This window comes from Mesoplodon bidens, assembly GCF_964165515.1.
Source record: "Mesoplodon bidens genome assembly, contig: HAP1_SCAFFOLD_120, whole genome shotgun sequence".
NCBI lineage: Eukaryota > Metazoa > Chordata > Mammalia > Artiodactyla > Ziphiidae > Mesoplodon > Mesoplodon bidens.
Genome location: NW_027671363.1, coordinates 1,429,309 through 1,441,613, shown reverse-complemented (window position 1 = coordinate 1,441,613; position 12,305 = coordinate 1,429,309). Strand labels below are relative to the sequence as shown.

At 45.9% G+C, this 12,305-nt stretch overlaps 1 protein-coding gene across 2 annotated transcripts in view; it reads right to left on the bottom strand.

Annotated features, from left to right (window-relative positions):
* Nucleotides 1–12,305, bottom strand: part of LOC308611498 (uncharacterized protein) — a 192,446-nt gene that overhangs the window by 116,618 nt on the left and 63,523 nt on the right. The gene's annotated exons all lie outside the window — the stretch shown is intronic.

Below are 12,305 nucleotides of genomic sequence, written 5' to 3'. Positions count from 1 at the left end.
AAAAAGTTTACGGATCAACCTGAACCTGATCATTTGGGTAACCCTAAGGCAGGCAGCTCTTGCAGTGCTTGTTTTAGCCTTATAAAAACCTGCTTGGGGCTTCCCTGGTGGCGCAGTGGTTGAGAGTCCGCCTGCCGATGCAGGGGACATGGGTTCGTGCCCCGGTCCGGGAGGATCCCACATGCCGTGGAGCGGCTGGGCCCGTGAGCCATGGCTGCTGGGCCTGCGCGTCCGGAGCCTGTGCTCCGCAATGGGAGAGGCCACAACAGTGAGAGGCCCGCGTACCGCAAAAAAAAAAAAAAAAAGTTTCCGGATCAACCTGAACCTGATCATTTGGGTAACCCTAAGGCAGGCAGTTCTTGCAGTGCTTGTTTTAGCCTTATAAAAACCTGCTTGTGTTTATCTTCCCAAGCAAAGGATTCAGGAACTAAATCTTTAATAAGTTCACAGAGTGGAAGAGGTAACAGAAAAATTTGGAACCTAGAGCTTGCAATAACCAGCTAAACCTAGAAATCCACAATGCTAGCACTTAGTTGTGAGTCTAGGAAGTTCCTGTATCAGCCTAATTCTCTCTGGAGATAGCTGAATTCCTTCAGTGCTTAGATTACGTCCTAGGTAATGAACAGCGTCTACGGATAATTGTAATTTTTCCTTTGTTCTTTCTCAGCTAACTGTTGCAGCAAATAAATGGAATCTTTTATGAATGCCTTATGGAACCTTTACAGTAGCTGAGTACAGCAGGAGGTTATCTCCATATGGTAAAAAGGCTGATTTCTCAGGGAACTAGAGGGTACTTAAATCTTGGTGAAGTACTTGGGAGGAAAAAAGGAGGAGTCCCAGTGAACCCTTGAGGCATAAAAGTGCAGGTATATTGTTGATTGTTCCAAGTAAAGCCATGTAGATATTGGCTGTTGGGTCTCCGGGATGCTGAAGAAAGGTGAACAAAGGTCTCCAACTGTAAACCATTTCAAGTCAGTTCAAGCTTGTGACACAAGGGTGGCTAGGTTTGGAACAACAGGAAAACAGGGAAAAACTATTTTTATTAACAGCTCCCAAGTCCTGGACAAATCGCCATCCTGCCAGGTTTCCAACCAGGCAAGATTGGCATGCTGCAGGGACGAGTACACGAATGATTACCTCCTGGGCAATTAGGTCTTCTACAATAGCTATGGGACCTTGTATGACCGCAGGCTTTAATAGCTGTTGAGGAAACCTAGGGAGAGGTTTAGCTACATCTATCTGAATCTTTATAGGTTTGCATTTTTTTATTCTTCTCATGTTAACACTGTCAGAAGTAGCCCCCAAATTTGCAGGCATCCTGTCAGAAGTAGCCCCCAAATTTGCAGGCATCTCCATGCAATTAGGGAACTTTTGTTGAACTTCCGCTTTTAGGTCCAGGACAGATTGTAAGGAACATAACTGATCAGGTTCACGTTGATCAGGAAATTTTAAGGTGAGATCTCCACTGGAGGCAAAATGTACTGGCCCTTTGAAGTTAGAAAAGAGATCTCTACTGAATAGATTAACTGGGGCTATACTGCATAGCAGAAAGGAATCTTGGTTGAGATAAAAATTCTCTCTGAACTGTATTAGGTACTCCCACTATGGAAACATCCTCTTTACTCAGAGGCACCTGTTGTTCTTTGAGGGTGGGATTTAGAGTAGGAAGCACAGCTCTGGTTAGGGCTAGGGGTAGGGTGTTAAAGGGTTAGGTAATTATGTTTACAGTTAGGGTTAGAGTTTAATGTAGATTTCAAAGTAAAATATGAGAGTGGGGTTTCAAGTAGAAAGCATAGCTCCAGTATCAACTAAAATTTGGCCGTTTTTCATTATATTTTCCTCTGGGCTGTTTAAGGTCATTGCTGCTAATAGTTTACCAGAGAACCTCTGGAGTTCTGCCAACTAGGGGAGAGGGTCATGGGGGGGCCCTCCCTTTGAGACAGATATCAGAGCATTTGTGAAGAGTTTGCATAGGACCTTTGAGGACACCTCTTTTTCCAGTGTCCTCACTGATTACAAATGAAACATTAACTTTGGGTCATCAAATTGATCATGGACCCCTAGGAGGTTGTAATGGGGGAGGCCCAGGTGTCATTTTGTGTCCCTTGCCTTAGAGCTGTTGTAACTGTAAGGCTATGAGCTTGGTGGATTTCTGTTTGTGGTCTTGCTCCAAGGTCCTTTCAAAATGCTCAGCTATAGTCACGAGTTCAGTCAGGCCTATAGCCTCCCACCCTCTTTTCTGCCCTTTTATCAATCCACTCATCTCAGAAGATAATCCACTTACAAAGAGGGCAGTTAAAGCAGGCTGAGTGGCCTTTTTATTCCTTGGAACACCAACTGCTGTAAAAAGAGAGCTTCCAAACTGGCTCCAAAGTCTTCCACAGATTCACCCCTCTTTTGTTTGTATGAGTGAATAATAGAGCAATCATTAGGCCAATTAATAATAGACCAAGTGTGAGCAGGGAAGATTTTAGGAATAGCTTATAAAAGGTTAGTTGTTATTCTGCAAGCCTTTTTAGGTTGAGGATCTTGAATATCATCCTAGGGATTATGTCATTTTGCTTCCCACATCCATTCTGGGGCTTCCCCCAGTCCTACCAACATGTGTACAAGTGGATAAAGATCTAGCAGTTTGGGGACATACGCCCTGACAGTGACTCTAAGTTCTTTAAAAAATGTTGGGGGTTCCTCCAAGGTTTAGAGAATTCTTTGACTACAGCTCTCAGTTCAGTCTTTGACCAAGGGGTAAAGGACACCTGAGGGGGCTCACCTGCAACCTCAGGTAGTTTTACTTTAAATGCCAATTGTTAAATATTCTCTTTGGAATAGAGAAGTATTTCAGACAGGAAATGAGTAACACAAGAGTCCTCGGGTGACAACGGAAAGGGGGGGACAGTAGGAGGTACGTCTGCAGTCACATCCGTCCTACGGTCTTTTGTCTCAGGTACCTTTTGTCTCTTTAATGTTTCATTAGCTTTTTGTTCTAAGTCTCTAAACGAAGCTATTTTGGAATCTTGAAACCGTCTGTAAACTTTTACATACCAAGTAAAGCAGGCATCTCATTCTCCCTGTGCAATCTGTGAACCCTTGCTCTCTAGTGGTTTCCTTAAATGTACAATCTTGTCTAACTGGAACATGCCCCACAATGACCACTGTAATTCTAGATCAATATTAGTATAATTTTTCCATCTTTCTAAATATCTACAACCTCCAGGACCATAGTTCTTAAATATAAAATAAGCAGGTGTGCCAGAAGCTGGCATTCTCAACTCTTGGGCGATAAAGGATCTCATTTCCTTAGCTAGCCTTTGTCAACCCAAAAGAACACACAAAAAACCTGCGCCTTAATATATCAGCAGTAACAAAGAGATGTTACTATGTCCTGGACAAAAGAAGGCCTGGTATGCACCACCACCGATTCCCAGGGATCCTTGGACTGAGGAAAAAAATCCAAACGGCAAATCCCAAGGAAGGGGGACTGCAAACTGATTCCAAACAAAACGGAGAACTATAGCCACCACCAACAGCTCCAAGCATGGAAACTGGGGGCTGATTCCAAACAGATGGGCAAGTGCAGACTACACTGTCAGCAGTGCCCAGTGTGGAATCCAGGGAACAAAATTAGGGGCTATGGTTTACCACTCAAAAAATATACTGGCAATAACCAAGAGATGTTACTGTGTCCTGGGAATTTCCATCTGAAAGGCTAGGGGTTTGGCCTCAAGGAGAATCCTCTACCAGCCAAACTGACCTGCCCTGTAAAGGAAAGCCAGTTAGATTGGGAGCACAAACGCAAAGAGAATGGAGCTCAAACCAAGAGGAGCTTACCAACAACCTTCAGGAATGGCAAGAAAGACAGTGAACTCAAAGGAGTTGTGGGCACCACACCTGTTCCTCCTTGTCCCAAATGTTATCAGAAATTTGCTTCAGATCCCATCACTGCCACCAATATATTTACCTTTTTCTTTTTAAAAAGATAAGCATTTAATCATAAAATCATCTTGTTAGCAGTAGCAATCATAAGAGTGGATTTTAGAAAAGTGCACATACATATTTTTATACAGAACATTTCTGGAGGGATACATATTAAACTGTTAGTGGCCACCTCTGCATGCCCCCAATGTATTAAAAAACAAAATTTAACGGAGTAAATTGGAAGATTTACTTTGAATTTTGAATAAATTGGCCTTATTAAACGATTCATGAATCAGGCAGCATCTCATCTGATAGAAAGGGAGATACTCCAACGGGTTACACAACATGGAAGGCTTTCTTTTTTTTTGGCCATGCCACATGGCATGTGGAAATCTTAGTTCCCCGACCAGGGATCGAACCCAGGCCCCGTGCATTGGCAGCGCGGAGTCTTGGCTGCTGGACCACCAGGGAAGTCCCAGAAGACTTGTATAGTAAGGAGGGTGGGACAAGGAAAGAAAGTCATCATCAAGGGAAAAAATGAAAGTTCACTGGAGGAAAGTAAAACTTCAGGTGACAACGGCGTCTCATTGGCTAAACTGCGGAATTTTCTATTAGCTATTTCTATTTTCTATTTCTTGTTGCTGGCCAGGAAGGAAGTCTTCCCTCCTCCAGCTGGGGTAGTAAAGTGGTTGCACGTCATCTTTGGGGTCAGTAAATGACCTCTTCCTGTTGGGGTAATTGATGATGAGTGGCACGGCATGAGAGCTCCCTCTACGGGCCTTCCAGACTCCAATTCTAGTGCAGGTTTCCTTTTGTTAACATTCACAGCATGTTTTATTGGCAGGAGGAGTCACAATGAGGGAGAAAAGGCCACAAGACTCACCATAAAGAAGGCTCAGAAATGCTTGGGTGGGTCCAAGGCAGGCACAAGGTGGCTGTGGGGTCAGCTGGTGGCTACAACGATCACATGGTTCCCTCTGATGGGTTTGCAGCTCGATGTGGAAGAGTGAATAAAAGGGTCAGTTCATGCTATCAGAGAAACATGAAACTGAGATAAGCTTCCCACTGCTAGAAGCATCTTGAGCCTTCAGAAAAGAACAGAGAACATGTCTAAAGGGTTTGGGAACATCAGAGCCACATCTCCTCAGAGTGGGACTCCCCAGGCTCTCCAGGTCTCAGTCCCCAACTCTCCCTCAGTGACAAAGCCTCCCTACCTCTGTCCTTGTCAGCTCAGTGATCCCTAGAGGTCCTGCCTATCCGTGAGGACTTAGGTTTCCATGAGACAGGTTGGTTGAGACCTAGTGATACAGTTGACCAGCCTGATATGCAACAGTTCCCACCACCCTGGGGCAGTTGGGCTCAGGGACACATGGCTCTGGACCCCATGTGGAGGGTGTCCTTGCACGTCCGCTGTGCCACAGAAGAGCCAGGAACGCCTGTAGCTGTCCAACTGATTCTCAGGGGGTTTTCCTGGGAGAGCCCTTGGTCATCTGACCTCCTATCCAGGAAGCCCCATGACTTTCTGATTGCTGCCTGTCATGCCAACAACACACCTGTGAAGGTTCTGCTCTGCATGGCCATCTGTCCGCCAGGCGCCCCCTTCTAGGGACCCAGATGCTAGGACCACACAAATGCTGAAGGAGTGTCCACCTGCCTAAGGTACAGACACCCCTGTATCCATCTGCATGATTTCTACTGGGAATCAACAACATTTATGGGGATTCTCTGGCCCTAAAGAACAGACCAACCTGATAGGAGCAATGCAATGATTCACAATTACCAGGGTCAATGCACATATACAAGGGCCCATAGCCCCAGATGCCCCACTCACAATTCACATGAGGGTCCCATACGTACCCACCGATGCCCAAATATTCTTGCTTCATACATACACAATCCAAACACGCACATCAGTGGTACGCTGCTAAGTGCTTGATAAAAAGCTCTCCGAGAAAGGCGGGAAAGACTTCACTTATGGTATCTACATGGTATAAATATTCCCAGCAGGACCAATTTCAAGCTACCCACCTGACATCACTAAACACACAGCTGGGAAGAGATATGCACCATTGACTCTCCCAAGACAGTATGAACCAGTTCCAGCACATCCCATAACTTTTCCTGTGAATATGTGCACAGAATCCACTTACACCCCAAGGAGAACTCTCAACTCCCACCACAGATATATAACCAAAAGGACACCACATACACATTTGTGTTTGTACATAGATATATATATATATATATATCTCCTGAACACACACCCTCACCCTGAATAAATACACAAACAGACCACCTCTTACTACCTAAATTTTTACAGATGAAACCTTACTCACCCTGAATATTCACATTCCACTCTCACAACTATATATACACACACAACATGGGCCTGAAAACAAACATGTGCAACCAATATGCCATCCAGATGTACACGCTGAGTACCTAAGCACACAGGGTCACCAAGTACACAACTGTCTCATGTGCAACCCAACAAAAGACCCATATGCAATCCCACAGCCCTAAAATACATAGACTGCAGGACTCCCGCACACACACAGAACCCACACAGCCTACTGGTTTCCAAACACACAAACTAAACTCTCACGTCCCACAGAATACATACCCCAGAAGCCCCAGGAACTCAAACACACACACAGACACAAATAATCTATACTGATCAAAGACAGCTGACCCTTGAACAGCTTGGGGGTTAGGGCGCCAACCCTCCGTGCAGTGGCTCTGCATCCATGGATCCTGTAGTAGTCCTGTAGTAGTTACTGAAAAAGAAATCCACTATAAGTGGACCCGTGTGGTTCAAACCCATGTTGTTCAAGGGTCAACTGTCCATATAAGTCCACCTCACTAATACTGAGAACACACATACAAGCAACACCACTAAATTCTTCAGGCATTACATTTTGAAATAGACACATAGAGGACTCAAAGCCTCCTGCTACACTCACAAATCACAAATACACACATCCACAAACTACTCATGAGTATACACCCCAAATGCTCAGACACACTCAAAACAGAAAAACACCGACAACCTCTGCAGTCTTACTAAGATACATACACAATTCTCACACACCTATGGACACACACATGCAAATATTCCTAACCCCTGAACATATGGATCCCCTCCCAAACACTATACATTATGCTACCTCTCCAGAATACAAGCTCCCCACCACTACTCCAACATACAAACTGTATATGTGTGTGTGTGTGTATATATACATTTCTACCCTCACCCTGAACATATAGACAGACCACCTCTTACTCCTACCAAACACATGTATAAACACCCTAGCGTTCTCCAAAGAAATACACTTTGAATACTCCTAACAACTCCATACCTTATGAACAAACTCTGATAATGCATGCACCTGATGATGGACACGCACACGGATTAGAATACACAAGTAAGATACATGGAAATATCTCCAGCAAACCATTTATGAAACAACTTCCATATATCAAATTATCCCTAGCTATCAGGAGCCAGCTCACACATATGCAAGTACTAACAAATACCCGTATCACATATTTCTAATACATACAAATGCAATTGTCCATCTTCCCTGTAGAAACATAGAACCCCACCTCTCTATCACATACACATATACTCACTTCCCAAAATACATAAGCCTAAGAGGCTCCTACTGAAAATTACAAATGCACAGCCTCAGCAAATATTCCTCCCAGTGGCCATGCCCCTTGAATACACACACAAACTCATTTAACACACAACTCTCCACAAGTCCCAAATAGAACCACGATTACCCAGTACACTACAAATAGACAATAATGTCACCCTATACGCCCTTTGTTCCAAATACACATACAGTACCACACTACTGGCGTATACATAACCCCATATTCCCAACCTCTCACACAGAATGAACTCTGCCATCTTGCAGAATACAGGATCATACAAACACAACATACCTACACATTCAACATCCACCAGCCCCATAAAATAGTCACAGACTTGCCCTCTACACATCCAAATATACATACACAGCTCCTGAAAATGCACACCCACAAACACCCCATAACCATACAACATGCCCTGAATACACAAATGATCAGCCTACATTCCCCAAATATACAAAATTAACAGACTGGACACCCAAAGTAATATACACCACTACTTTTCCTGACATGGCCCTTACGCATATGCAGATAATCCTTCCAAATCCACCATTACACACACACAAATCCCCAAATTCAGGGGTGAAAAAAACACATGTAAACATATTCCCCAAACACCAAATTACAAACACCTAACCACCAACTCCTTGAGTATGCCTGCGTCACATCTCAACACCCTCCAAATACAACGCTCACTCTTACACACTCTCACAAAAACACAGGCATGACCTCCCTTCAAACATAAATATCCACGGACAAAACCAACCCACACATTTGACTACCTATCAGATTCCCACCAACCAATTAAGTATGTACAGACCCCATCTATGCTTGCAAATCAATCATGATTTGACACCAGACTACAAATACATGTTTATTACCACATTCAGCAAAGTTGCTCGCATCACCGACAAAAGAATGCAGTTTGAACATTAAGTGTTGACTGATGTTTTTATGATAAGAAGGAAGACACTAGTGAAACGATGAGTGTGTTCCTTCCATCTTCACTCATTTTCCAATCACCTGAGCTACACCTTCGGAACCAGATGAGGGTTTTCAACTCGCAAGAACTTCCCTCTAGCTTTTGTACTCTTCACAACGTGCAGACTAGAACGGCACCTGTTTAATAGCTCGCACACACTATTTAGCCCCCACTGTAGGCCCCGCAATCACTGAACCCTTCATGCAGCCGGCTCCCCAGTGGTGCCGATAATCCTGGGGTAAACATCTCAAGGGAATCGAGCTCTATGGGGGCGTGAATCCACATTGTGGGGAGTCTCCTTACATGGACAAGGGCACAAATAACCCACAGGGTGAACAACAGTGCAGAGCGCTGACACCTGAGGGGTGAAAAGTCCCCGTACCCCTTACCTCAGGATTCCTAGAATTGACTCTACAGGCCGCCATGACAGGCCCCTCCCCCGCCGGACAGCCATTGGGGCCCCACCCTCCGCGCTCCCGCATGCGCTCCTGTCTTCCGGAGCAAACTGCCCCAGCAGACGCCGGGAGCTGTTGGAGGACGGCGGTCCGCCGTGCCCGAGAGACCCGCCCCAGTGGGCGTGCACAGGCGTGCGCGGGCGTGCAGGCGCGCGGTGCGCGGGCCTAGGAGGTCTCTGCAGGAGAGGACAGAAATGGAGGGTCGGGCAAGCTGCGGAACTTCTCTGGCGACGCTCCTCGCTGGGAACCTTCGTGACGGTCTCTTCTTAAAACCAGCTCTTGTGAAATGTGCACTCGTGAGTTTTATATTGCACTCGTGAAACCCATGCACTTAGCTACAAAGAGTTCTGGAGAGCTCCGCTGTAAGCACAGTAGCCTCAAATTGGGGCAAGTACTTTCATGCCCTTTGGACTGCCGTTCCTTGGTTCTTGTTAATGCCTTTCAAAAAACAGTAGGTCCTTTTTCCTAGCACACCTGAAGTTTCCGTTAAAGAACAATGCTAGCAAAGAATTTCAGACCTGGGAAACACTCTTAAGATACTGTCTCCTGACTCCGTTCCTAGAGTTTTTCCAACGCATTTACTCTACTAGAATATTTTTTCTCCGTGTTCACAGGTGTTTCCTTTGTACGGTTTTGGTTTTTTTTTTAAATAATTTTGAGAAAGAGTTGACAATCTGGGCCAATTTCAACAGGTAGTATGGGAACAATTTTATTTTCCCTCCCTCCTTTTTTATAATATCTTGCAGAATTTCAGTTGACAATAAAACAACAACAACAAAAATAGTAGCGGGATCAACTTACTGACCTGACTTTGTAATACTTCCCAAAGAAACTTCAATCATCAGATCCGCTTTCTGGTCAAATGCAAGATTAGAGCATTTCTCACTCAACAGGATGCCTCTGAAGACCCCTCACATGTAACAGCACTAAGCGCCTCCAAGTGCAGACTTGAAAACTCCACAAGACACAAACATGGTATCTCTTCGTTTCTTTAATGTTTCGTGATTGAGTGGAAGATGAACTGTCTTCTGAGGCTTGTGATGCATGTCCAGAGATGTTTTTTCTCAGTAGTCAATGCCCGCCCCCACCTTCTGTGCAGGAATAGTCAGAGATCATGATCCAAAGGACTTTTAGATACTCCCTTCTGTGACTGGTCTTCCCAAGTTACATTTGGGCTAATTTGATTATCTCTGTCTGTGGGGTGTAGGATTTTGAAGTATTACAAAAGTGATTGCAGTATTGGGACTGGCTAATTTTTGCACAGTGCAATTTTTGTATCAGTGGCCTTGAGAAGAGTCCTTCAAATACTGTATCAGAATTATGAGTGGGAATCTTGTAAATAATTGGTTGAATGACTGAACAAAGGGAGGAAGCAACAAGGAAGCCTGCCTTTCTCGAGTGCCTGGGTACAATATTTTGCCTCACCATTCCTCTAGTATGAAGTTATTGGTTGCAAATCATTTACGTTTTCCTTCATTATAAAAGCTCCAGGGCTTCCCTGGGGGCGCAGTGGTTGAGAGTCCGCCTGCCGATGCAGGGGACACGGGTTCGTGCCCCGGTCTGGGAAGATCCCCCATGCCGCGGAGCAGCTGGGACCGTGAGCCATGGCCGCTGAGCCTGCACGCCCGGAGCCTGTGCTCCGCAACGGGAGAGGCCACAACAGTGAGAGGCCCACGTACCGCAAAACAAAAACAAAAACAAAAACAAAACACCTAGGTTGCTGGATAAAGACGTGAAAGGAAGGGACTGTCATGCTCAACCTCGGTGCCGTGAATCAAAACAGTTTATAAACTGCCTAAAGAGGCACACGCCAATTGTGTTGCCACTGTGGGAGGTGGAAGGAACTTCCGGTTCTTGCCTACCTGCCAGAGCCCTCGTGGAATGTCCCCCCAGCGCACGCCACCCCACCCCGACCCACGTGCCCTCTGCCCCTCCCCCACCACAGAACGGTTCAGCCCGCATTTTCCGGTTTACTTTCAAACGTGTCCCTCGTTGACTTGGATCCCGAGCGTTTGGTGAAGCAGGTCGCTCTCTGGCTCCTGGTCTTGACTTTTCTCATTGAGGCTACCAGGCAGCAGTAGTCCGTGCCCAAGCCTGCAGGATGGCTTCAATAGGAGGTAAGCCTATAGGCTGGGGGTGTGTTCTCAGAGACCCTGCCATCCTCACATCCTTCAGGTTCACACGTTACACTTAACTGTGGGCACACAGTTGGACTGAAGTAGAGGGAGAAGAGAGCACTGGACGCACAAGGACATTTCACCTGGGGAGACTGGGGAGCCTGAAGAAACCTGAGACTGCCCTGGGGAGGAGGGGTCGTTGGAGGTGGATCCAGAGGAATTGCCCTGGCTATGGAGAAAGGATGGCAGCAGACAGTCTGATTCTTTCTAGAAGGGAGACAAGCCACTTTGAAACGTGTGTGTAAGGATGTGTGTGATGTCCTGGTGGTGACACAGGGAGGGTCATGAGGAAAGCCTAGAGCTGTATTGTGTTCCTCAGGCACCTGAAGCTTGCCTCACCATATCTTTCAAAGGGATTTGAACAGGAGCATACTGTATCTCAGGGGGCTGTGGGGAGAGATGGTCTTGGTGAGAAAACTATTCAATGGGGCTGTGTGTGGCCACACCTGCAGTGAAGTGTCCTCTCCGAGAGCTAGGCAGGGGGTTACTCTAACTGCCGCAGCCCACACCTCGTCCACTCCTCCCAGCCCAGAGCTCACTTGTCAGTTCAGGTAACTGTTGCCTTGGATTCAACAGGGGATGGGCAACCATTACGAGTAACTTCAGCCAAGAGAGGGCTCAGGTTCCTGAGTTGCTCTGAATTGTTCTTCCTTTTGTGGAATGGCAGTACTTCAGACCTACTTCATCTTGTCCAGTATCTCATGGTGGACCCTCAGGCTGCCTTGAGAGGAAGAGTTTGTTCCTATTTCAGGTCACTCCTTCATGGACAGGGAACAGATGTGGAGTGGGGTTGTTTCGGGTGGAATGTTTATGAAGCCTGCTTCCTCTTTTAAAGGGGGAAGGAGTGTAGCCCAGGATCAGGAAGATGATCTTCTGTGTTACTATTAAACGTCCTATGACATCTGTTCTGGTGAGTTAGGTGCACCGTGGTGTGTACCTTGTTCTCCTGAACAGGGATGTGTTTCAGACAACTTGATCGCCATGGCATCTGGCTTATGCCTGCATCTCAGATTGTCTCTCCGTTATTGGGAGCTGGAAGGGGAAGGACCACAGGCAGTCTATACTCCCACGACCAATGTAACATGACAATTCCCTGGCCCTTGTTTAATCCTCTGCAGC